The following is a 25,143-nucleotide window of genomic DNA, read 5'->3' as shown; positions in this document are numbered from 1 at the left end:
AGCAGCAGCTCCCAACGCAACAGGTCCCGCGCAGCGCCTCGCGCTCCGGCCGCCGCAGCAGCCGCGGTTCAGCCGAAGGAGCCGCGCCGGCGGCGGTCCCCCGAGATGGGCGGGCGGGAGCAACGGAGGCTGCGGCCCGTGTCCGCGCTGCGCGGCCGGCTACGTCCCCACGGCCCGGCGGTGCCCCAGTGCTGGCGCCGGCCGCCCCCAGCCCAGCTCCGCTCCGCTCCATCTTGACTTTTGCCGACGTGGAAATTTTAGGCTCGGAGACGAGCTGCGCTCTTATTGGCTGGCGGCGGCCGGGGTCGGAGGTCACGGCTGCTGTAGCTGCTCCGCGCCAAGCCGCCTCGCAGGCGGAGAGGGGGGAGGGGCCGCCGCGGGACCCCGCCCATCTCGGGGCAGAGGCGGCTGGGAGCCGCTGAGCTGGCTGGGTGGGTGTGGCAGGGCGCTGATGGCTGACGGTGCCTGGCTGGGGGGCTGCGTGGAGCTCTCCCTTCGTGCAGGGGGGTGCCTGGCTGGGGTCCTGCACGGGGCTCTCCCTTCGTGCAGGGGGGTGCCTGGCTGGGGGGCTGCGTGGGGCTCTCCCTTCGTGCAGGGGGGTGCCTGGCTGGGGTCCTGCACGGGGCTCTCCCTTCGTGCAGGGGGGTGCCTGGCTGGGGTCCTGCACGGGGCTCTCCCTTCGTGCAGGGGGGTGCCTGGCTGGGGTCCTGCACGGGGCTCTCCCTTCGTGCAGGGGGGTGCCTGGCTGGGGTCCTGCACGGGGCTCTCCCTTCGTGCAGGGGGGTGCCTGGCTGGGGGGCTGCGTGGGGCTCTCCCTTCGTGCAGGGGGGTGCCTGGCTGCACAAGGCTCTCCCTTAGTGCTGGGGGCCTGCGCGGGGCTCTCCCTTAGTGCAGGAGGGTGCCTGGCTGGGGGGGCTCTCCCTTAGTGCAGGGGGGTGCCTGGCTGGGGGGCTCTCCCTTAGTGCAGCGGGGTGCCTGGTTGGGGTCCTGCGCGGGGCTCTCCCTTCGTGCAGGGGGGTGCCTGGCTGCACAAGGCTCTCCCTTAGTGCTGGGGGCCTGCGCGGGGCTCTCCCTTAGTGCAGGAGGGTGCCTGGCTGGGGGGGCTCTCCCTTAGTGCAGGGGGGTGCCTGGCTGGGGGGCTCTCCCTTAGTGCAGCGGGGTGCCTGGTTGGGGTCCTGCGCGGGGCTCTCCCTTAGTGCAGGGGGGTGCCTGGCTGCACAAGGCTCTCCCTTAGTGCTGGGGGGGCTGCGCGGGGCTCTCCCTTAGTGCAGGAGGGTGCCTGGCTGGGGGCTGCGTGGGGCTCTCCCGTAGTGCTGGGGGGCTGCGCAGGGCTCTCCCTTAGTGTGGGGGGTGCCTGGCTGGGGGGCTGCACAAGGCTCTCCCTTAGTGCAGTGGGGTGCCTGGCTGCACAAGGCTCTCCCTTAGTGCTGGTGGGCTGCGCGGGGCTCTCCCTTAGTGCAGCGGGGTGCCTGGCTGGGGTCCTGCACGGGGCTCTCCCTTAGTGCAGGGGGGTGCCTGGCTGGGGGGCTGTGCGGGGCTCTCCCTTAGTGCAGGAGGGTGCCTGGCTGGAGGGTTCTCACTTAGTGCTGGGGGGCTGCGCGGGGCTCTCCTTTAGTGCAGGGGGGTGCCTGGCTGGGGGGCTGCACGGGGCTCTCCCTTAGTGCAGCGGGGTGCCTGGTTGGCGTCCTGCACGGGGCTCTCCCTTAGCACAATGTTGTGCATGGCTGAAGTGCTGCATAAGGGCTTTTCTTAGTCCAATTAAGTGCACACTTGGGGTTGTATGGTTGCTCTCCCTTGTGAAATGGCACATGGCTGGGGGGGCTGCATAGAGGGCTCTCCCTTAGCATAGTGGGTTCTTTATTCTACTGGAAGAGCATGTTGGATCTGTCTTCTGCAGAAGCTGCTGTTTGTTTCCCTTCATACTGTTAACAAGCAAGCTTACGAAATACATTTTTCTTCTACATGATTTGCCCTCAAGCTTCTTCTATAGCTGTTGGTTGTTAAAAGTATGGAAAACTCAGTACATGAAGAAGGTTCCTATATTAGCCTATAAATAATGTATGTTCAAGTTTGCAAAGGATACATAAACAGAGAACAGAAATAAAGTGTTTATATTATAAAGAAACAGTGGATTCATTTCAGTCAATAGAACAATAGTAGGGTAGCTAAATGGTAACCCTGTCATGCGGCCAAACTTCCATTACTTACTCAGGCAAAACTGCTAATGAAGTTAATAGGCATTTTGTCTGGATAAGGAGTGGAAGGTTAAGTCTGTGGTTGTTTAGGCCTCAGTCCTCATGCACATGCTTAACTTTAGGCAACTGAGTAAGTCCCATGGAACTCAATGGGACCATCAATGTGTGTGTTTGCAAGTGCAGGTATAAGGGCCCAGTCCTGCATTAGATCATTGTAGGGGTAGCATCCTGTACCCCTGTGGCTCCCTAAAGACTTCTTGTAGAATCAAGGCCATAGCTGTTAATCCACATAAATTGTCACTGCCTGTAAAAGCTCCAGAGGAAAAATACTCAATGGAAACAAATTAAAGTGCTCCAATTTTAGTTTATAATTATGTAATAATACAAAAGTGGTTGTTTTTATTATATTTACAATATATTTGTGAATTTTGGGGGAGGAAAGGGGCCTTACCTTTAAATACCTAATTTCCTTTTCTTCCACTCCTTTGACATCAAAACCAGAAATCCTATCTCCTTCCGTCTGTCTCTTTTATCCATAAGGCACACTTCCTCTCCTGTCTTTTCATACTTGCCTTCACGTTGCTTTTCCTTGTCCATTCCTGGTTTTGCTGTTTCTTTCCCCATGCTCTTTCTTTTTTCCTTCTCATTCCCAGGCTATCCCCAGTCTCTAGGCATGGACCCACTATGTGATGCCAGTCGGCCTCAGCTGTGCTGTTGTCAATCTGCTGTGTGTATGGGAATATTGATTTTACAGCGTATGCGCTCTGTAAAAAAAAAAAAATCAATATTTCAGTAGATTGAGCAGAGCGTGCAGCAGTGTAATGGAGCCCAGCCTGCTAATGTAACATGCAGGGGTCTTCATTCAGAGATTGAGGTCAGTCAGAAAATGGAAATATGTTTTCTTATTTTATTGTCTGTTTCAGATTTAATGTAGGTGTTTATATTCTAGTGTTTAACTTACAGCAGGGCATACAGTGACTTTAAAGTCATGTCTAACAGTATCACACATTTTCAAGCTATATAGACAAAAATAAACAAATAAAGCCTCAGGCATAAAATCCATTTCTTAGAGCTTAACCTCTTCTTCCTGCTATTCATTAGATATCAATAATGTCTAATATACAACAGTCATTGAAAAAATGAATAGCTTTAGTTCCTTAAGTTTCTGGAACTGAATGACATGATATAAAAATGACACAGGGGATCTGATATAAAAGCTTTACCAAAGAGCTGAGGGTGCTTAGCATGCTATCATTAAAATAATTAATTTGGTGCAACTGTCAATCTTTGCGTAGGAGAGAACTAGGTCTGGAGCAGCAGTTGCCTTTCCAATGAGAACTATCTGGTTCCAATCAGAAAGCAGTTTCCAATATGCAAAATATTGTTGCCTGTGCATGCTTGCCATCCTGCAATTTCTTGAAAAGCCAGACATTTTTCTTCAAGCACTGAACACTGGTTTCAAGGGCGATCATATATCTCATTAAGTTATAACAAAGCAGTTTCCACTATTTTCAAATATGGACATTGTTTCCTGATAGAAAGCTGATAAGTTAAATGTATCTGAATTTTGTACAGAAACTGATTCAAAGAAACTAAAGTAGTTTTTATGTACATGTACCCCTTTTATTTTCTGAAATAGACCAATTTTTAGGAACCTGTGCAATCTCTGGTATAAAAACACATTTTGGTGCACAGTGTCTATGTGTTGTAAAATACCATAATTACAGGGTCACTAATAATGACACCATGATACATAATGCAAAAATATACTATGCAAACGCTGTTATTATTTTGTTCAGCTATAGAGTTCTTTCCACAATATAACCACCAGTATGATATGCTACCATAAAATATTCAGATTTTAATTGTAAGGTAAAACACATGAGCTAAGATTAAGTGAAGAAGAAATGAGATTTAAATGTAACCTTAAAAAGTTAAGCAGACTAGGCAATTATTTCTGCGGAAGGAGCTTCATTAAGCTGATGACTGTGCAAGATGGAACATTATTTTTTTAAATTTTAAAACAATTAGCATGTTACAAGATGTAACATTTAAATGTAATTCGAAAATCAAAGTTATTCAAGATGAGAGACATTCTCATTAGAGAGATGGCTTTTAGGGTTTTAATGTCAATAAATAAAGACTCAACCATAGACAATCAATATTATAGTACATTTAAAAATTAATTTAAATAATTATATTAAGACAATTTGTTGCACTGTTTACTGATAAAAGAAAATGATACATAGGAACTGCATGACACACCTTTGTAATTCTTAGTTGGATCATATTTGAGATTGTTTTCTCTGGATTAAATGTGATTTTTATTGTATTTCTGTAATTCTGTACTTTGTTATAATACTATTTTTAAAAAGAATTGCATAGACTAGTTCTGAAATTGCCATTGAATAAATTAAGGTTAAGAACACTGCAGTGTAGTATTTTTAAAATGCTATATTTTTATATTAATACTTTATCACTTATAGTACCTTGCATCTGAGGATCATAAAGTGCTTTACAAAGATTCCATGTTTATCTTTATGTTATAGATGGGATCACTGAGCAAGTCAGTGACAGAGTAGGGAATAGAACCCCAATCTCTGGACTCCTAATCACCTGTTCTAAACCCTAAACAATGCTGATTCCTTTTACCATAATCTTAGATATTAAACAGTTATAATTTTCAAAATACAACCATATATTTAATGGTAGTTGAAAATGTCAAAAGATAAAGCAGAATTAAATAGCACCCCTAACCTCTCAATTACACGGACACGTGGCCTGATCCATCTCCCATTGAAATCAATGTGAGTCTTTCGATTGCCTTCAGTGTCAGATGGATCAAGTCCATACTGTGCAGTAAAGGCTCAATGCTGCACTTAAACCACAGTTATGCAACCCACTTGAGCAGTTACCTATATGAGTGAGTCTCAATGAATTCAACCTGGCCCTAAAAATGCCCTTCTTTTGCTTCAACATTTTTTAAAGGAAGCAAATAAACAGAACAATACTTACAGGGGCGGCTCTATGTTTTTTGCTGCCCCAAGCACGGCAGTCAGGTGGCTTTCGGCGGCGCATCTGCGGGCGGTCCGCTGGTCACGCCGATTCGGCGGCATGCCTGCGGGTGGTCCGCCGGTGCCGCGCCTTCGACGTCCCCGCCGCCCAATCTGCGGAACCTGCGGACCTCCCGCAGGCATACCGCCAAAGGCAGCCTGCCCGCCGCCCTCACGGCGACCGGCAGGCCACCCCCCCGGCTTGCCGCCCCAGGCACGCGCTTGCTGCGGTGGTGCCTGGAGCCGTCCCTGAATACTTAGACAATGTGGGTGAGGTAATATCTTTTATTGAACCAACTTCTGTTGGTGAAAGAGACAGAAATTGGTCCAATAAAAGAGACAAGCTTTCCAGCTTACACAGAGCTCTTCTTCAGGCTCTATGTAAGCTTCAAAGCTTGTCTCTCTCACCAACAGAAGTTGGTCCAATAAAAGATATTACCTCACCCACCTTGTCTCTCTAATACCTCAAGACCAACACAGCTACAACAACACTGCAAAGGACAATAGTTACTCAGTAGTTGGAGTTTTGTTTTCTCAAGCCTAGTGAATCAGGATTTATGACCTTCAAACTGACTAAAAAATTCCATGCGGCAAAGCTTAATGAATACATGTCAGTAATGGAGTTGATAACCTGAGAGGAAAGAGCAGGACAAAAAGTTTACCCCACTTCTCCTAATAAGGCAGCCTCTCGCAAACAGACAGGCATGTGCAAAACTCAAAGGAAGTAGGTGTGTGAGAAATAATCCCCTTTTAACAAAGACAACTTCTCAGTGGTGGATTTTACTTGGGTCTTATTCAAAGTTTTTCCTCAGATACATATGGTAGTCCTGTGAGCATATGAGAGCAGAATACCCTAAAATAATAACTGGCACTAGCTTGCTGCATAACCGAAGAGGGAACAGAATGGTGGAATAGGACTATATTATGCAATGCTGTCTTTCCCATCCTTCTCCCAAACTGTAAATCTGCAGGAGCGAATAGATGTGAAAAGCAGTTAAAAAATGAATGAGAGTATATTGTAGACATTAAAGATTATTCAAAATCCTGCCTGGAAAGTCTATTCTTAATTCTGTATGTTTGTTTAATTTGTTGTTTTAAAGGCTGTTTACTCCCGAGAGTAATAAAGCAAGTATCAAACTGACAGCTGTTTGCTAAGGCTCCTGGGCAATAAGATCACAGAAAGGTATTACTATTTAAGCTAAAAAGTCTCAAAACAGGGATTTTTAAGAATATTTGCCTAAGTTAGGAATTGTCACACAGCAGGGGAACATTTATTTTGTGGAAAAAAAGTCCTTTTAAGTGTCTTCATTTCATTTCTGCCTTTGCACATCAAAACATTAATTATATCACTGAACATTCATTATAACCCAAGAAACGTGGATTGAATTGAATACACGTGACAAGAAAAATCTTTGTCTCCTGCAACCATGTTCATTGTAAGTGGAAAGCATGGCATATGGGATGGAGCATATCACACAAGTGCAACCACGGTACAATAGTTGGTAAAACAGTACTGATATACATTTCATTTAATTTATTGGAGGGAATGTCATGTGCAAATTGACATTACAGAAATAGCCACAAGACGAGTTATACATGTCCAGGTAAGTTTGAATGAATATCTCAGCATTTTGGGGGAAATGCCTTTTTTTGGGCCACAGTAGATGCTGATGTATTTCTAGTTGATTTTTTAGTGAGATATGCCACTTTCACATGACTCACCAAAGTATGTATGCACAACACAAAAAATTGTACTTTTCTGAATGGCCAAACAAGAGACTTTGATTTTGGTTTTGCATGTCCCTTCTACAAAAGAAGCTGCCTGAGTAATGTATCAGTCACTTTTGAACAGTGTCTTCTGGAATTTGGCAGAAATGTTGTGTGATACTTTCTAGGAATCTTGAACCATAATTAAAGTATGTGTCTTCCTTTTTTTTAAAAAAAAGTATAGTTATGTATAGCCTTTCTATCTGGCTACCTTTGCCTTTCATACAGTTCTTTGTATATATGTTGTCAATTTCCAAGAAAGAGATGTGATTTGCTATGCAACTGAATTTTTTTTAATCTCAATATCTGAACAGTACATTTTAAATGATTAATTATGAACTTTGAAGAGTAAAGCAAGTATGGTGGGCCCACACAAGACATTCCACTAGTTTGAAAGATTCTACCAGTTCCAATGATATTCCCTGTCTTTAAAATAGATAAATCCTCTAGAACCAGTGGGACACAAGTTGTTTGTTGATTTGAAAAATATTTATGGAAATAATATGTGGTCAACTGCTTTCAAGTAAATGATTTATGATTTGTCAGACTGATCCTTCTCCCAGTGAAATCTCTGGCAAAACTTCCATTAACTTCACTGGGAGCAGGACTTTTTTTTATAAAGTTTCCAGTTTAAGGTGGTAACCTTGAGTCCAATATTGTAGTGTAAAATTTGCTCTCTAGTTTGCACTGTGAATCTCTTACCTTCAGTTCTTTCTTGCATATGCTGCAACTGTCCTTATACAGAAGCTCTGGTGCATGCAGAAGATGCAATAGATCTAAGGTGCGGATTAGAGGAATAATTCTGCTAATAAGTAATAAAATTGCTATTTTTACAAACCTAGGAATCTCCCCGCTAATTCCCAAAGTACACTGGGGTCCTAATCATTAACCACTTGCACTCCAATAAGCTCTAATTTCATACATTGCAAGAGAGAGGTCGGAAAGAACCTCATTTGAACAACACACAAAAATGGTGTATTTTTTCTCAGCATAATACAATAGAACATTCATCTGGCTCACCCTTAGGTAGGGCCGCCAGTAAAGAACAAGGAGTAAAGCTGGCACCAGCAAACACACACTGATTCATGAATGAAACAACACTTTCTAAAATAAAATCAGCTAGTTCAATTACAATGCCTTTTGGATAGGTCTAACTTGAGTGACTAGAACTAAAAAGACAGGCAACTTAAATTGATGCTGACCTTCCTGTCGTTCCAAGGGTAATATTTTCATTATGATAAAATGTTCTTTAGCAATTTCTCCAGTGAATTAGGCACAACCCTGCTTTCCTTCTACATCAGTCCTGCCTGTCTTCCTGTTTCACCTATTTTTATACTACTAAAAAAATATTTGTTTTAGCCAATGCAAACAAAATCCCACTCTCCCACGTGTTTGAGTTCCCTTGCCATCTACGAATATGCAGCACAAGACCAGTGAGAGACTATAGAACTTTGTTTCAAACCAATTGGCTGGTTTTGTCTACTTTTTAGTCCCCTTTAAAGAAAAACATTTGTAAAACCAGAAATTTTTTTGAATACATATTGGACACAACCCCCGCAGCCAAAACACACACACACACACACAGTTGGACAACAATTTGTTTTGTCCAAGCAATTACCTATTTTGTATATGCAGATTTGCCAACACAATGGGTGCACATGAAAATTTTGCAGGAGCTATTTTACCAGCCATTTCTTAAACAGTCTCCAACAATTGATGAAGAGACCCTAGTTAAAAAACAAACAAAACCAGGGCAGATTCTCATCTGGCATAAATGGATATGCCTCTATTGACTACAATGGAATTATGCCAGTTTGCACCGGCTGAGCATCTGACCCATTAAATTAACTCTTTTCATAGCATGAAAATATCTTGTGTGCCTTTTAACATCTTCCCCAAGATTGTGCAGTAGCATTAAATCAGAGGACTTTTAGGCAGCAGCTACCTGGCTATTATTTATTATTTTAGAGCACCAGTGTGTCAAGCTGCTACAAAACACAGGGTCTCTGCTTGAAGATGCATACAGCCTACATGAAGATTTATGGGATTTTCTGCAACTTGATACTGTATGGAATATGTGGGACACTTTATGATATTATTGATACCAATATTATAAAATTGCAATTAATCGTGCCAGATATGCCGTGTGAGGTATCTGTGAAAAAGTTATAATTTGCCAAGTATGATGATCTTGTATGTTTGTATCACCTTTGTTTTATGAGTTATAGATATGTAGGGTATATCTGTATTTCCAAACGTGCTGTGTTTCTGGGTGACACCCCCAGACAGATTGGCATCAGCACTCTGTTCGATGGCCCATCAAGGGTCATCAACTGTACAATGAACCCATTGAAAGGAACCAGGGAATACACCTTTTATGAGTCAACAAGGCATGTGGTATGCCTGGGGACAGAGACTTTTCCACGCCATGTGCTGGGCAGCTTGTGTTTGGGACAAAGGTAGCGCAAAGCACGTCTAAAGATTATAAAAGGCAGCTGCATCTTCTCCATTTTGTCTTCATTCCTGCTTCTTACCTCTAGAGTAACTTTTCTACAAACAAAGCTCTGAACAAAGGACTGAAGGACCCATCCAACCTGTGGATATGTTCCAGGGGGACTTTCAAGCCAGTGTAAGGGGACTGTTGCCCCCTTACTAACATTCAGTGGGGGTGTTTTGATTGGCTTGCTCCCAGTACTAAAAGGGGAAGGGTCGATGGCAAATCAGGAGCCTGAGACTGACAGTCCCCAGGAACAATGGGGAGAGGCCAATGCTCCAGATCAGCCTGATTGACAGGGCGGGCAGGCTAATCAGAGGGTCAGGAGGCCAGGGAGGTCCCGTCCTCCGTGTGAGCTGGAATTGCCTGGGTCAGACAGAGTGGGGCCGAGCTAAGGAGAGAGCAGGGGCCTGAGCTAAGTTGCTGGGAGCAGAGCTGCAGCCCCAAAAGCCAGAGCACAGCCCAGAGAGAGCAGACCTGCCCTGGGAGGAGAGCTGCAGCAACCAGAGCCAGAGGGGCCAGACAAGCAGCCAGGAAGCAGGTCAGAGCTGGGAGCAGAGTCACAGAAGCAGCAGGCAGAGCAGACCTGTCCTGGGGGCAGAGCTGTAGCAACCAGAGCCAGAGAGGCCAGAGAAGCAGCCCAGGGAGCTGAAGGCAGAGCAGCAGCAGCAGCAGCCGTGCTGAGGCAGACTGGAGCTGGGGCTGGAGCTGGGGCTGGAGCAGGCCGGAGCCGGGTGCGGTGAGCAGCTGGGGAGAGTGAGGGGGACCCTGGGCAGCAGGCCCAGCACAGGGAGACGCTTCAGCCAAGAGGCCTTGCAGGCCAGACTTGGAGGGGGATCGTAACCCTGACAGGGCGGGGGCGACGCTGGGAAGAAGGGTCCTGCCACCTAGAGCCTGAGAGCGTGTGGCCACCGCCAGAGCAAGTGTCCAACCCGCAGCGTCTCTGCAGCACAGCCAGGGCCTGAGAAGGAGGCCTGGGACCTACAAGGAACAGACTGTGAACTGCCCTGACGTTCCAGAGACACTGCTTGTGATGATCCCTGCCACAGAGCAGGGTGATGGGTTTTCCTTTAACCTTTCCCACTTTTCCTTATTCTTTTTTAAAAGTAATTGTTAATTAAACAACTTGTATTTGCTTTAAATTGTATAAAATGATCAGTGGGTCAGGGAGGTGCCCAGTGCAGAGAGAGTACCCCGGAGTGGGGACACCCTAGCCCCTGTCCTAGGTGACCACAGCAGGGTTGGGGGTCAAGCCCCCCAGGAATCCTGGGCCCAGCCTTGTCGGGGTTTACGAGGACTCTGCCAGACAGGAGAGTGGAAGGGGAGTCCTCAAGGGCAGGGAGGCCTCTGGGTAAAGGAAGTGGGAGCGAGGACTCGGATCCTTTCGCTAGCCCACTTCACCGGGGTAGTGCAGAAGCCAGGAAAGTTCCCCACAATAGCGGGACCATTCCCCCGCTTACACCAGCAAACTGCTAAGAACCTGATATATGGACTTTGAAGTCTCTGTATGTATCTGACTGCTTTACCATTTAACAACTCACTTCTTGTTCTTTCTTTTTCCTTTATAATAAATCCTTAGCTTAACTAAAGGATTGGTGGCAGCGTAGTATTTTGGGTAAGATCCAATCTAATATTGACCTGGTGATGTGGCTGGCCCTTTGGGGTTCAGAAGAACATTTTGTGTAGTGAGCAGAGTTTTTTAAATAACTTCACACTGTACTGGACCTAGGTGCTGATTGGGAGCCAGAGAACTGGAATGCAATAAAGGAGGCTGTGTGATTTCTCTTTTTAACTTCTTGATAACCAGTGGGGGAGATCAGAAATACAGTCTGTGACTGGTTGGTGAGTTTAACTTCAGTGTTAACCACCAGTTTTGGAAGTATCTGTTCTCCCTTTTGCAGCCTGCCCTGCCCTGGGCATTTTCAGTGAGGGCTACCCAGGCACCCTGGGTCACAGGCACAATGACTGGGTGGCACTTTGTTTGACACATGAAAATGGTTCTGTTCTTTACATTATGTTCTCATGCTTCAGGCAATAACACTTTCTGCCCTTCACATGTAGGGTGACCAGACAGCAAATGTGAAAAATCAGGACAGGGAGTTGAGGATAATAGGAGTCTATATAAGAAAAAGACCCAAAAATCGGGACTGTCCCTATAAAATCAGGACATCTAGTCACCCTACCACCATGTGCCAATACACAGTACACTCAGCTAAATGTAAAATAACCGCAAGAGTTCCTGAGCTAATAATTACAAAGCTGCCTTAGATATGGATTGGATATCGTCATCTGTGCTGTGCAATCAGAAAACAGCTCAGGCTGTACCACTCTTCTACTTCTATAGTGAGCTTAATGCAAAACTACCACACACAGCTGATGTTCATGAGGTGTTTTTACACTGCTCAGAGCTGGAAAGGGCATGTACAGAACTCAGTTCTAATTGGATATTAGCTTGAATAATAGTATATTGAAAAAAATAGGCATTTGTGTGTATGCACTGACATATATCCTGTATTCTGCTCTGTTTGGGCAGATCTGTGGATGTGGATCTGGTTGTGGGCAGGGTTCTCATATCCATATTTTCAGCAAAAATTATCATTTAACCCATGGCCATGTATAATAGAAACTGCTATTTCTTAGTGCTCACTTAGCAGTGTTTTGTGCTGGGAATACATTGCTCCTGAAATTGCACTGGCTTCCAATTTGTTTGCAGGGCCAATTCAAGGTTTGGATCTTTGAAACATTTTATGAGTTTGTCCTTGTCCCAAGTATCTTAGAAACCTCTCTTTGTGCTTTGACCCAACAGTTGAGTTAGGTTGGGATGTCCAAGCTGATGGTTCCAAGACTGGTATATCTTGAGGGCTAGGACATAGCATTCGTAGTAGAAGGCCCTTGACTATGGATTTCTCTTCCCTGTTTGGTCCAATAGTGCCTTAATTTGTCATCCTTCCAGCCACATTGCAAGCCTTGGGAATTTTTGAGAAGGTGGGTTCAGAAGGAAGGTTTTGGTCAGATGGAGATCTTTTCTTCTGCTTTTTCTTGTTAACACTAAGAAATACAAAGAGCAATAATCTAAATCATTGTGTGTGCGTAGTGTGACTGTGATAGGCCCACTGTATTAACTGAAAACAAATAAATACAATTGTGTTTACATTTTTGTCTACCTACCATATACTGCATTCTGGCTGTCCAATCCAGAATAGACTTCCTAGTCATTTCTTTCCTGATAACATATAGAACAGCATGAATGTAGATTAGCATTATATGAGGACTAAGCCATCTTTATCTGAAACTGTAGAATCCAAACAGCAGAGCCAGCATGCCTACGATCAAGAAAATACAAGTTTCTGTAAGAGCTGGTTAGAAAACAAAAAAGTATTATGAATGTTTTTACAATATTCCCTCCTTACCTTAATTTGTTAATCAGCTTTAATATCTTACTGATGTATAGCACTATCTGTATCTATACAGTACTTGCCATAATTTCTCATGTCTTTGTGACTTGAATTAACAAATGACCAAAACCACACGTGTATCTTTAAGTATGTGACTAGTTCCACTGAGTACTTCATTGGTGCTTCTTCATAGCCGTAAAGTTAAGCATGTGAGTAAATGTTTATAGGATCAGGACCATACTGTATACCCTAGTAATTCTATAGAACTGATCAATATATGTTGCCATGTTTTGCAGTGAGGGATGTGAAATTTTTTTACATGAGGCATATTTCTCAGAGAAGTGCAAGCATATTAATAGCTGCCTTTCCAGTTGTGACATGCCACCTACACTGCAGTATGTCTCCTTTGAAAAAACAGTGATGTGACAACTTCATTGAGAGGCATGTCACATGTCAGGAAATGCAGCCAGTCGATCTCACATTTTGAATGAGCAATTTTTATTTTATTGTATTCTTTATACATGGTGCTGTGAAACAGTTAAATAAAACATATTTCTTACTTACATCAGTAATTTGCATTGAATTATACTTGTATTAATTACTCGATTAAATATCAGAGGGGTAGCCGTGTTAGTCTGAATCTGTAAAAAGCAACAGAGGGTCCTGTGGCACCTTTAAGACTAACAGAAGTATTGGGAGCATAAGCTTTCGTGGGTAAGAACCTCACTTCTTCAGATGCAAGTAATGGAAATCTCCAGAGGCAGGTATAAATCAGTATGGAGATAACGAGGTTAGTTCAATCAGGGAGGGTGAGGTGCTCTGCTAGCAGTTGAGGTGTGAACACCAAGGGAGGAGAAACTGCTTCTGTAGTTGGATAGCCATTCACAGTCTTTGTTTAATCCTGATCTGATGGTGTCAAATTTGCAAATGAATTGGAGCTCAGCAGTTTCTCTTTGGAGTCTGGTCCTGAAGTTTTTTTGCTGTAAGATGGCTACCTTTACATCTGCTATTGTGTGGCCAGGGAGGTTGAAGTGTTCTCCTACAGGTTTTTGTATATTGCCATTCCTGATATCTGACTTGTGTCCATTTATCCTCTAGCGTAGTGACTGTCCAGTTTGGCCAATGTACATAGCAGAGGGGCATTGCTGGCATATGATGGCATATATAACATTGGTGGACATGCAGGTGAATGAGCCGGTGATGTTGTAGCTGATCTGGTTAGGTCCTGTGATGGTGTTGCTGGTGTAGATATGTGGGCAGAGTTGGCATACCCACGAAAGCTTATGCTCCCAATACTTCTGTTAGTCTTAAAGGTGCCACAGGACCCTCTGTTGCTTTTTACAGATTCAGACTAACACGGCTACCCCTCTGATACTTGACACCATGCAAGGCACTGCATTTAGCCGTATGGAATGGAAATCTATCAACCTCATGAAGAAACTTGCACAAATACAGACAGATATCATCTTCCTTTCCAAATGCAAACGGATGGACATCATACCAAATGGACTGAAGGTGAAAAATCCATTGCTATCTACATACTGCACAGACCACAGTGACAGATTATGCCACACACTATCAAAGAAACTGAGGAACCACCTGATCAGCATCCTATACAGCAAACAGAAAAACATCAAGAAAGAGCTCTCCAACCTGGAGACTTTCATAAATAACCAACCCTCCACACAAATGGACTTTACTAAAATAAGACAGGAGATCTACATTACACACTTCACCTCTCTACAAAGGAAAAAGGACCGTAAGCTGTCTAAAATCCTACCTGCCACATGGGGCCACAACAGGGGTACCCCTAACCCACCCAGCAATATTGTCAATTTATCCAGCTACACACTCAACCCAGCAGAAGGGTCTGTCCTATCTCGGGGACTCTCTTTTTGCCCCAGCACCCCCACGAACATGATACAGGTCTGCGGTGATCTGGAAGCCTACTTTCGCCGCCTCCGACTCAAAGAATACTTTCAAGATAACACTGAACAGCGCACTGATACACAGATATCCTCCCACCAACAACACAGGAAGAAGAACTCCACATGGACTCCTCCTGAGGGTCGAAATGACAGTCTGGACCTATACATAGAATGCTTCCGCTGACTTGCACAGGCAGAAATTGTGGAAAAACAACATTGCTTGCCTCATAACCTAAGTCGTGCAGAACGCAATGCCATCCACAGCCTCAGAAACCACCCTGACATTATCATCAAAGAGGCTGATAAAGGAGGTGCTGTTGTCATCATGAACAGGTCTGACTACCAGAAGGAGGCTGCCAGACAACTCTCCAATACCAAATTCTACAGGCCACTTTCCTCAGATCCCACTGAGGAATACACTAAGAAACTGCACCATCTACTCAGGACACTCCCTACACTAACACAGGAACAAATCAACATACCCTTAGAGCCCCGACCGGGGTTATTCTATCTACTACCCAAGATCCACAAACCTGGAAATCCTGGACGCCCCATCATCTCGGGCATTGGCACTCTCACTGAAGGACTGTCTGGATATGTGGACTCCCTACTCAGACCCTACGCCACCAGCACTCCCAGCTATCTCCGTGACACCACAGATTTCCTGAGAAAACTACAATGCATTGGTGACCTCCCAGAAAACACCATCCTAGCCACCATGGATGTAGAGGCTCTCTACACAAACATCCCACACACAGATGGAATACAAGCTGTCAGGAACAGTATCCCTGATGATGACACAGCACAACTTATTGCTGAGCTCTGTGACTTTATCCTCACGCACAATTATTTCAAATTTGGTGACAATATATACCTCCAGACCAGTGGCACTGCTATGGGCACCCGCATGGCCCCACAATATGCCAACATTTTTATGGCTGACCTGGAACAACGCTTCCTCAGCTCTCGTCCACTCACGCCCCTTCTCTACCTACGCTACATTGATGACATCTTCATCATCTGGACCCATGGGAAGGAGACCCTGGAAGAATTCCACCATGATTTCAACAGCTTCCACCCCACCATCAACCTCAGCCTGGATCAATCTACACGGGAGGTCCACTTCCTAGACACCACCGTACAAATAAGCGATGGCCACATTAACACCACCCTATACCGAAAACCCACCGACCGCTACACCTACCTTCATGCCTCCAGCTTCCACCCCAGACACCCCACACGATCCATCGTCTACAGCCAAGCACTGAGGTACAATCGCATCTGCTCCAACCCCTCAGACAGAGACCAACACCTACAAGATCTTCACCAAGCATTCTCAAAACTACGATACCCACACAAGGAAATAAAGAAACAAATCAACAGAGCCAGACGTGTACCCAGAAGCCTCCTGCTACAAGACAGGCCCCAAAAAGAAACCAACAGAACTCCACTGGCTATCACCTACAGTCCTCAGCTTAAACCTCTCCAACGCATCATCAGTGATCTACAACCCATCCTGGACAATGATCCCTCACTTTCACAGACCTTGGGAGGCAGGCCAGTCCTCGCCCACAGACAACCTGCCAACCTTAAGCATATTCTCACCAGCAACCACGCACCGCACCATAACAACTCTAACTCAGGAACCAACCCATGCAACAAACCTCGATGCCAACTCTGCCCACATATCTACACCAGCAACACCATCACAGGACCTAACCAGATCAGCTACAACATCACCGGCTCATTCACCTGCATGTCCACCCATGTTATATATGCCATCATATGCCAGCAATGCCCCTCTGCTATGTACATTGGCCAAACTGGACAGTCACTACGCAAGAGGATAAATGGACACAAGTCAGATATCAGGAATGGCAATATACAAAAACCTGTAGGAGAACACTTCAACCTCCCTGGCCACACAATAGCAGATGTAAAGGTAGCCATCTTACAGCAAAAAAACTTCAGGACCAGACTCCAAAGAGAAACTGCTGAGCTCCAATTCATTTGCAAATTTGACACCATCAGATCAGGATTAAACAAAGACTGTGAATGGCTATCCAACTACAGAAGCAGTTTCTCCTCCCTTGGTGTTCACACCTCAACTGCTAGCAGAGCACCTCACCCTCCCTGATTGAACTAACCTCGTTATCTCTATACTGATTTATACCTGCCTTTGGAGATTTCCATTACTTGCATCTGAAGAAGTGAGGTTCTTACCCACGAAAGCTTATGCTCCCAATTCTCCTGTCGATTAAATATACTAGCCATATTATTTCTATCAAAAGGGTTTTTTTAAAATCTATGGGCAATCTAGTAATTGGTTCTTGACCCAGATATCCCCAGGGAGTATCAGAGATCCCTGACTGCTAGATTTTGTATGGATCTCTGATTTTAGCCAATAGGTTTGTAAAGTCACACACAGGCAAGCTGCTCCAGACCAGCTTGATCGTGACTGACTGTTTTTTCCATCCGGAGTTTGTTCAGTGGTTTATGTGAAATACAGTAAGTTGCAGCTTCAGTCCAGTTCCTAGCTGACAAGGGAGTATCCACATCACAAAACTACCATCATCATGTTCCCACGTAGTCAGAGGTGAAAGTAAGATGGTATGACCCAGTACGGTGTACCGGATCGGCGTCCCCAGGTAGCAATTTAAAGGGCCTGGGGCTCCCAGCAGCGGCTGGAGCCCCGGGCCCTTTAAATTGCCGCAGAGCCCCCCTGCCGGAGCCCCCAGGTAGCAGAAGTGGCCAGGACCCCCAGGGCTCTGGCAGTGATTTAAAGGGCCCGGGGCTCCGCTGCGGTAGCGGTGGCTGGGAGACCCTGGCCCTTTCAATCACCACCGGAGCCCCACCACCACTACCCCAGGGCTCCGGCAGTAGGGCTCAGGCGACGATTTAAAGGGCCTGAGGCTCCGGCTGCTGCTACCGCCCCAGGCCCTTTAAATTGCCACCCAAGCCCCACTGCCAGGCCCTGGGGTAGCAGCGGCAGCCGAGACCCCCAGTGCTCCATCGGCAATTTAAAGGGCCCGGGACTCCGCTGCGGTAGCGGCAGCTGGGAGCTCCTGATCCTTTAAATCACCACCGCAGCCCCCGGCTGCCGCTGCTACCCCGAGGCTCCGGCAGCAGGGCTCAGGCAGCAATTTAAAGGGCCTGGGGCTCCGCTCCGGTAGCGGCAGCCGGAGCCCCAGGCCCTTTAAATGGCCCCTGAGCCCTGGGGCTCCCAGCCGCCTCTGCAGCTGGTAGCTCCGGCAGTGATTTAAAGGCCCCAGGGCTCCCAGCTGCCACTACCACAGCCAGAGCCCGGACACCTTTAAATCTGGATTTAAAGGGCCCGGGGCTCTAAAGGCCCCGCCCCTTCTGGTTGAGGCCACACCCCTTCTGGTTGAGGCCACACCCCTTCTGGTTGAGGCCCCACCCCCTGCTCAGGACTCCAGCATACCGGTAAGTCCTTTAAGTTACTTTCACCCCTGCACGTAGTAGTAAGTATCCCCTTTGTTAACATCCGCAGCAGGGGAGCTGTCAGTTAGAGAGTGGAGCACTGAATGGGCATTGAGCATGAACTATTTTCATTCTGTTTTAGTTACTTATATGGCCATCATAGTATCTGAGCGCCTCATAGTCTTTACCACGCCCCTGTGAGAGAGGGAAATATTAACACTTCCCTTTTACAGATGCGGAACTAGTCACATGGAGAATAAGGGACTTGCCCCAGACCACATAGGAAGTCTATGGTGGAGCAGGGGACTGAATGCAGCTCTCTCTAGTCCCAGGTTAGCACCCTAACTATGGTGTTCAGTGATTGCTCAGGGCGTAAGGTGCTTGCAAGAGACCTGCTTTATTTTGTGCCTGGTTCCCTCCAACTGGTTTTGCATAACAACAACAAGAGCTTCACAGTGCCCCACCCAGATGGCTGTCTCTACACTGCCACTTTCCACGCTAAAACTTTAGTAATTCAGGGATGTGAAAAAACACACCCCTGAGTGACAACAGTTTTAGCGCTGAAAAGCGCCAGTATAGACAGCACTTTATTGCCAGGAGCTGTGCTCCCGGCGACAAAGCTACCACTGCTCGTTCGGGGTGGGGTTTTTTTAATCTCCGGGAGAGCTCTCCCCCGGCAATAAAGCGTGTCTACACTGCCCACGTCACAGCGCTGCCGCAGCCGCGCTGTAACGTGGGCAGTGTAGACATACCTGGGAAGCTCAGCCCTTAACAATACAGTCTCCAATACCATACTAACCACTGAAACATCCTTCCTCTCTCTGCTAGAGGTCATCCCGCTGATCAGGGCTTAGTTTGCATTCAGACTGTAAGCTTTTGGGGGGACTATCTTCTACTATGTGTCTGTACAGTGCCTTGTGCAGTGGGGTCCAAATCTCAGCTGGGGCCTCTAACCAACATCGTAATACAAAGAACAACAAAAGAGTTGAGGCACGCTGATGGGGAGGTGTGTAACACATGGGCCCTACCAGCACAAACTTCAGCTTTCATTCAAATAGGTGGAGGACCTGAGATTTCAGTATTAGCAATAAAGCATATTTCATGAGTACTATTGTGGCAACAGGTGCTAATGTCATCCACATTCCGTCACTGATGTGTTAGCACCCAGGAGGAAACTCTCCATAGAAAGAGCTAACCATGCAGTAGCTGCTTCTAGCCAGTTGTTAGGGGGATTGTGTGGATTAATGAATGCTCTGGATGGGTAGTCAAAGCCTTTCTAAAGTGTCTTTGTGTTGCAGTGCAACTGTACAAAAGCATATAATGCCCAAACCGCCTTTGAAGACCACGTGATCAATAGAAGAGCTAATAGGAGAGAGGGCAACTACCCCTTCAGCCTTCCCTCCTCCCCCTTTGCATTTAGGTGTATATGTAGTGCCTTTACACATAGGGCTCTCCCAGCAGTGGCAATTCCTGACCTGCAGGGCTGGACCCGACTCCTTGCTCCAGGCATTGTGCCATGGCTCAGTGTTGCCAAGTCTCATGATTTTGTCATGAGTCTCATGATAAGTATTGTTTTCCTTAAAGCCCCAGCTCCTGGAATCAAGTGGATATGTGATGATTTCAGCCTTCCTTCTTAAAGAAAAAGTAAGTTTCTAGCCCTCGTGCCTGTGGAGAAAGCTTCAAAACGTGACCCCCGTGAACCCTAAAGGCTCAAAAAACAGAAGTAAAAAAAAAAAAACAATTATTTTTTACATAATCTCAAGAGTTTAAAGCCAAGCTCATGATGAGCCTGACTCATGATTTTTGAACATTTGGGGTTGGCACCAGGCACCAGGGCTCAACACCGCTCACTCAAATTTGGCCCAGCCACCTCTCTGGCATGACAGAGGGGCAGCCAGGCCAAACCTGAGCAGCACTGCAACCCCATGAGCCAGATTGCAGCAGCTGGAGTGGAGAGCTGGGACCAGCCTCATGGGACAGGAGCTGCTGCCAGGTGAATGCAGGGTGGACTCATTCTTCAGCCCCCGGTCTCCTCTTGGGGACTCCCCTCCACACCAGGCTGGAGTTAGGGTTGCAGTGCTTGGAGTGGAAGGTGCTGCTGTGGGTGGTCAGTGTCCTGTTGGTGGGGTGGGGAGGAGGAGGAAGTGGCAGAGGAGGAATGCACCCACTGACTGAGGCACCACCGATGACCCATCACCGCTCTGGTTGCAAAACCTGGCTCCACCGCTGCATGTGAGTACAGGTGTGGAGCTTTGGACCGGGATTTCCCAGGTGTAAAGCCCAGGGGTTGAGACAGGAACAAGGATCTGTGGGTGAAATTCTGGCCTCAGTGAAGCCAAAGGCAAAACTTCCATTGACTTCAGTAGAACTGGGATTTCACCCTCTGTTTTTAGAAGTTAGATTCCAGAAAAAGCCAGGAAAAACAGAGGCCCAACAGAGATTTTTCTTGGTGAAAGGGCTTTCCCTGAGGTTTCTGCAAGAAGGGAGTTGCCTGCATGCTGTTTGCGACTACCTCTGCTCACGGAATCGGGATTAGTGTCCATTTTGTAAATAAACAAATTACATTAAAAATACCTGCTTCTGCATCACTTATTTCTCTTCCAAAGGGAAAGACCCAAAATTTGGCTACTATTTACTAAAAGGCCAACAATACAATGTTCACTTAAAAAAATAGTTCTATTGTAACAAGTATCCATTGAATTCTTCTTTGACTAGTGGTGCATTTAATCCAGCATTTTGTTTCTGATAATGACAAATACCATTTGTTCCAGAGAAAGGTGCTAGAATCCATTTAAGTGCCCCCAGGACCAGGAGATGGTAAAGATTACTTCAAACCACCTTTGCTTCCTCCTCCCCTTCACTTGGCACTGGTCACAGCTTTGCCAAACAGAGAATCTGGCTCTTTATTAGAAAACATTACAATTCTCCCCCCCACCTCCATCGTGTTATAGCAGCAGAAGCCCTCAACCTAGGGTCACCAGACAGCAAATGTGAAAAATCAGGACGGGGTGGGGGGTAATAGGACCCTATATAAGAAAAAGACCCAAAAATCAGGACTGTCCCTATAAAATCAGGACATCTGGTCACCCTACCTCAACCAAAAGGTTAATGAATCCACAAAGCGACACCCATTCTCAAGAAGCAAGGAGGAGGATCATGGTGTCCCAAAACAACACCTTAATATCTGGTTTCATGTTCTGTGACAGTAGGCACAATGGTGGGCTTTACAGCAGAGGCTGATGATGACACAAGCTACAGTTATCAGTGTGCTGAGATGGTGGAAACATCCTCTATTAATAGTTACATGAGAGTTCAGGTCATTTGAAATCTCTCCCTGTTTCAAGGGGAAAGTGGCTAAAGGAATGCAGGAATTAATGGAATGCAGGGACACAGCCGGGATTTACAAGACACAGTGGATCTTCCTAAGCTGCCCAATTTGTTGTTTTCTTCCAGCTCCCACTTTGCCCATTGCCATTTTTTTTCAAGAGCGCCCCCTGACCCTATCCTCTGATGTTTTTTGTTTTGTTCATACCATTACTTTGTGGCTGAAGGAGTAAAATGATGAGTCCTGCAGCATGGCCCTTGAGCAAGGGTGTTTTGTTTTGTTTGGGGGGGGGGAGGGGAGATGGAACAGTTCACTTGTCACCACTAGTTAGCTAAGGGCCCTAGCTCCATGCCATTCCCATCTGCTTGTGTTCATACTCCTTCTTGAACATGTTACGTTATGTCACTCCTGGAAAATGTTGTATAGTTCTATGGATCAGCCCCCGGCTACTTCTCCCATGTATAAGTGAGTGTAATCAGCCTCTTCACTGATTGGAGAGATGCACTCATCCTTGAGGCCCCTTCCAAGCACTGGGACTAAGGATGTACATACCGTCACTTCCACACTGGTGGCACTGCTCATCTGTCCTGGGCTAAACTGGTCTCAGTCTAGACTCAGAGTTGGTATGCTCCTAGTTCAGTTCTCCCAAGAATAGGACGATGATGAGATGGCTAGGGACAGGGATCCCTTTATGTTTCTTTGACAATGACACCCTTTTGTAAACGGCAACTTTTGTGACATACAGAATGGTGGACGAGGAGATTTACAAAGTACGGTTAGCCAGACATCTCCCTAGTGAATATAGATATATGGAGGCTAGACATAACAGGCCAACAAAATTCATTTAAATATTCACCTGTTTTGGATAGTTTAATGCAATTTAATGTTGGCTGTTGGCAAATATCAACCACTTTGGGTCAAACCACTTCCTGTTTTATGAACCTCCCACATCACAAACACGGATGACATGGGCATCTGAATAGTCACCTGTTTCCAGGGATGACATCATACCACTGGAGTCAAAATGGGATGCAGAAGCCACTCTTCAGCTTCAAACATACACACCACCAAATTCCAGAGATCTGAACGCATGTATCTAATGGCATCTTATAGCCTGCCCTTGGTTTGACTTTTGACTATGATTAGTATTTACATCACAAGCAGGGAAGATTCCAGATAAGCAAGCCAGCCATCTCTGTTCTACTATCTCTTATGCATAAGGCCCTACCAAATTCACAGCCATGAAAAATGCATCACAGACCGTGAAATCTGGTCTTTCGTGTGATTTTACCCTATACTATACAGATTTCATGGGGGAGACCAGCATTTCTCAAATTGGGAGTCCTGACCCAAAAGGGAGTTTCAGGGGAGTCACAAGGTTATTTTAGGGGGTCGTGGTATTGCCACCCTTATTTCTGCGCTGTCTTCAGAGCTAGGCGGCCGGAGAGCGGCAGCTGTTGGCCAGGTGCCCAGGTCTAAAGGCAGCACACAGCCAGCAGCAACACAGAAGGGTTGCAATATAATATCATGTCACCCTTACTTCTGCATTGCTGCCTTCAGAGTTCGGTGGCCGGAGAGCAGCGGCTGCTGACTGAGGGCCCAGCTCTGCAGGCAGCAGCACAGAAATAAGGGTGGCAACACCATACCGTGCCATCCTTCCTTCTGCGCTGCTGCTGGCGGCAGCTCTGCCTTCAGAGCTGGGTTCCTGGCCAGCAGCTGTCACTCTCCAGATGCCCAGCTCTGAAGACAGCGCTGCCGCCAGCAGCAGCACAGAAGTTAGGGTAGCAGTACTGCAACACCCTCTACAATAATCTTGTGACCCACTCCCACAACTCCTTTTTGGGTCAGGTCCCCTACAATTACAACACCATGAAATTTCAGATTTAAATAGCTGAAATCATGAAATTTATGATTTTTAAAATCCTTTGACTGTGAAATTGACCAAAATGGACCGTGAATTTGGTAGGGTCCTCCTTATGCATTTCACCATTAGGTGGCAAGATGGCGGCATGCACACACATAGAGACAGATACATACATCGTCCTCCATTTTAAGTATATTCTACACAGAGCCCAATAAATATTAATGTCAAAAATACATGAAGAGACTTAGAAGAAACTTAAAGCATTCTAACTATTTAGCAAGAAAACTAGGCAAACAATGGGAAAATATATTCAAACCATGACCATTTCAGTGAATCAAAAACCAAATTTCAGTTTGCCATATTTGCATTGCTCTTGTGCACAAATACACCCAGACCATAATTATAATGATAACTAGAGGGAATAGTGATCAGCTACAGAGAAAGGGAGACCAGTAAATTAAATAATATTGTTGTGTGTTTGGAATGTATAGTACACAAAATATAGTTCCAATATTAATACATTCAAACTATTGAGCGTCCCATATGTACGCAGAACTTTCAGCTGCATCTTGTAGTACCTAGAAATGATTATTTAAAAGAGGGTCATGTTTCATTACCAACTCTATCAAAGCATTGCACTTTCTCCCTGTTGGTTAAGTTCTCCCCATGAACTATATACATAACTTGGACTAACTTTAATGAGTGAAATGTATGCGTATGAAAACAAGAATAGACTTATAATTCTTCAAGTTAATCATGATCCAGTCCTACCAAGTATAAAATGAAGTTTGTTTTAATCAGAGTAGTTAAACAGTGAGTTACCTCAAAGGTACGTCTTTGTTCTAAATAATCAAAGGGCATTATTGTGTCTCTTTACAATTTGGTATAATGACAGTCACTTACATTTATATAGCAGCTTTCATCGAGAAGGATCCCAAAACGGTTTTCGAGTCTAGCAGCTGACTGACAAACTATCCAGGAATCATTCTGCCTAGTGCTGATGTGCAGCCACCCCTGGGGTGGAGCACAGTAGCTGTTCGCATCAGTACACTGCAACAACAGTTTAGGGTAGGAAGTGAAGATTATATTATCCAAGTGAAATTAGGGTTGCAATATTAGGTAGTCAGAATATAGTTACCCTAGGTGGAAACTGACTAGGACATTATCTATTCTTGCATGAAGATCCATGGCATATTTAATGGCAACCAAGTGGTCAAGACCTCTGCTGTCTATCACATCCTAAACATGGCACCTCCTGCAGCACATCATTTCCTGAACAGCATTTTGGGACATTGGTTTGGTACTAATGCAGTGGGCAGAATGCTACCTATTGAATCACCAATGCTTTCTTTCTGTAGCAAATGAGCCAATACTGGTGGTCTCCCATCCAAATACTGACCAGGCCCCCCATGGCAATGTATTAAATCAGACAAGGTCACAGCCCAGGATGCTATGGCCACATGGCATACTGTTGTATACAGATTAGGATTATTTCAGCAATAAAATAGACTAGAGCTTTTATGAAATGAAGACCTATTTTCTATGTCTCCAGTCAGAGAACCCTCATTTACATGATAACACCAGTGAACTATCACGGGAACGGCTGCAGAGTTACAGGAAAATTTCCCTAAGATAGCTGGAGAAGGAGGTCCACTCAGAGAAGAGATGGAACATCTGAGCT

This window comes from Emys orbicularis, chromosome 2 (assembly GCF_028017835.1).
Source record: "Emys orbicularis isolate rEmyOrb1 chromosome 2, rEmyOrb1.hap1, whole genome shotgun sequence".
In the NCBI taxonomy this organism is placed as follows: domain Eukaryota; kingdom Metazoa; phylum Chordata; order Testudines; family Emydidae; genus Emys; species Emys orbicularis.
Note: the sequence above shows the minus strand (reverse complement) of the source record.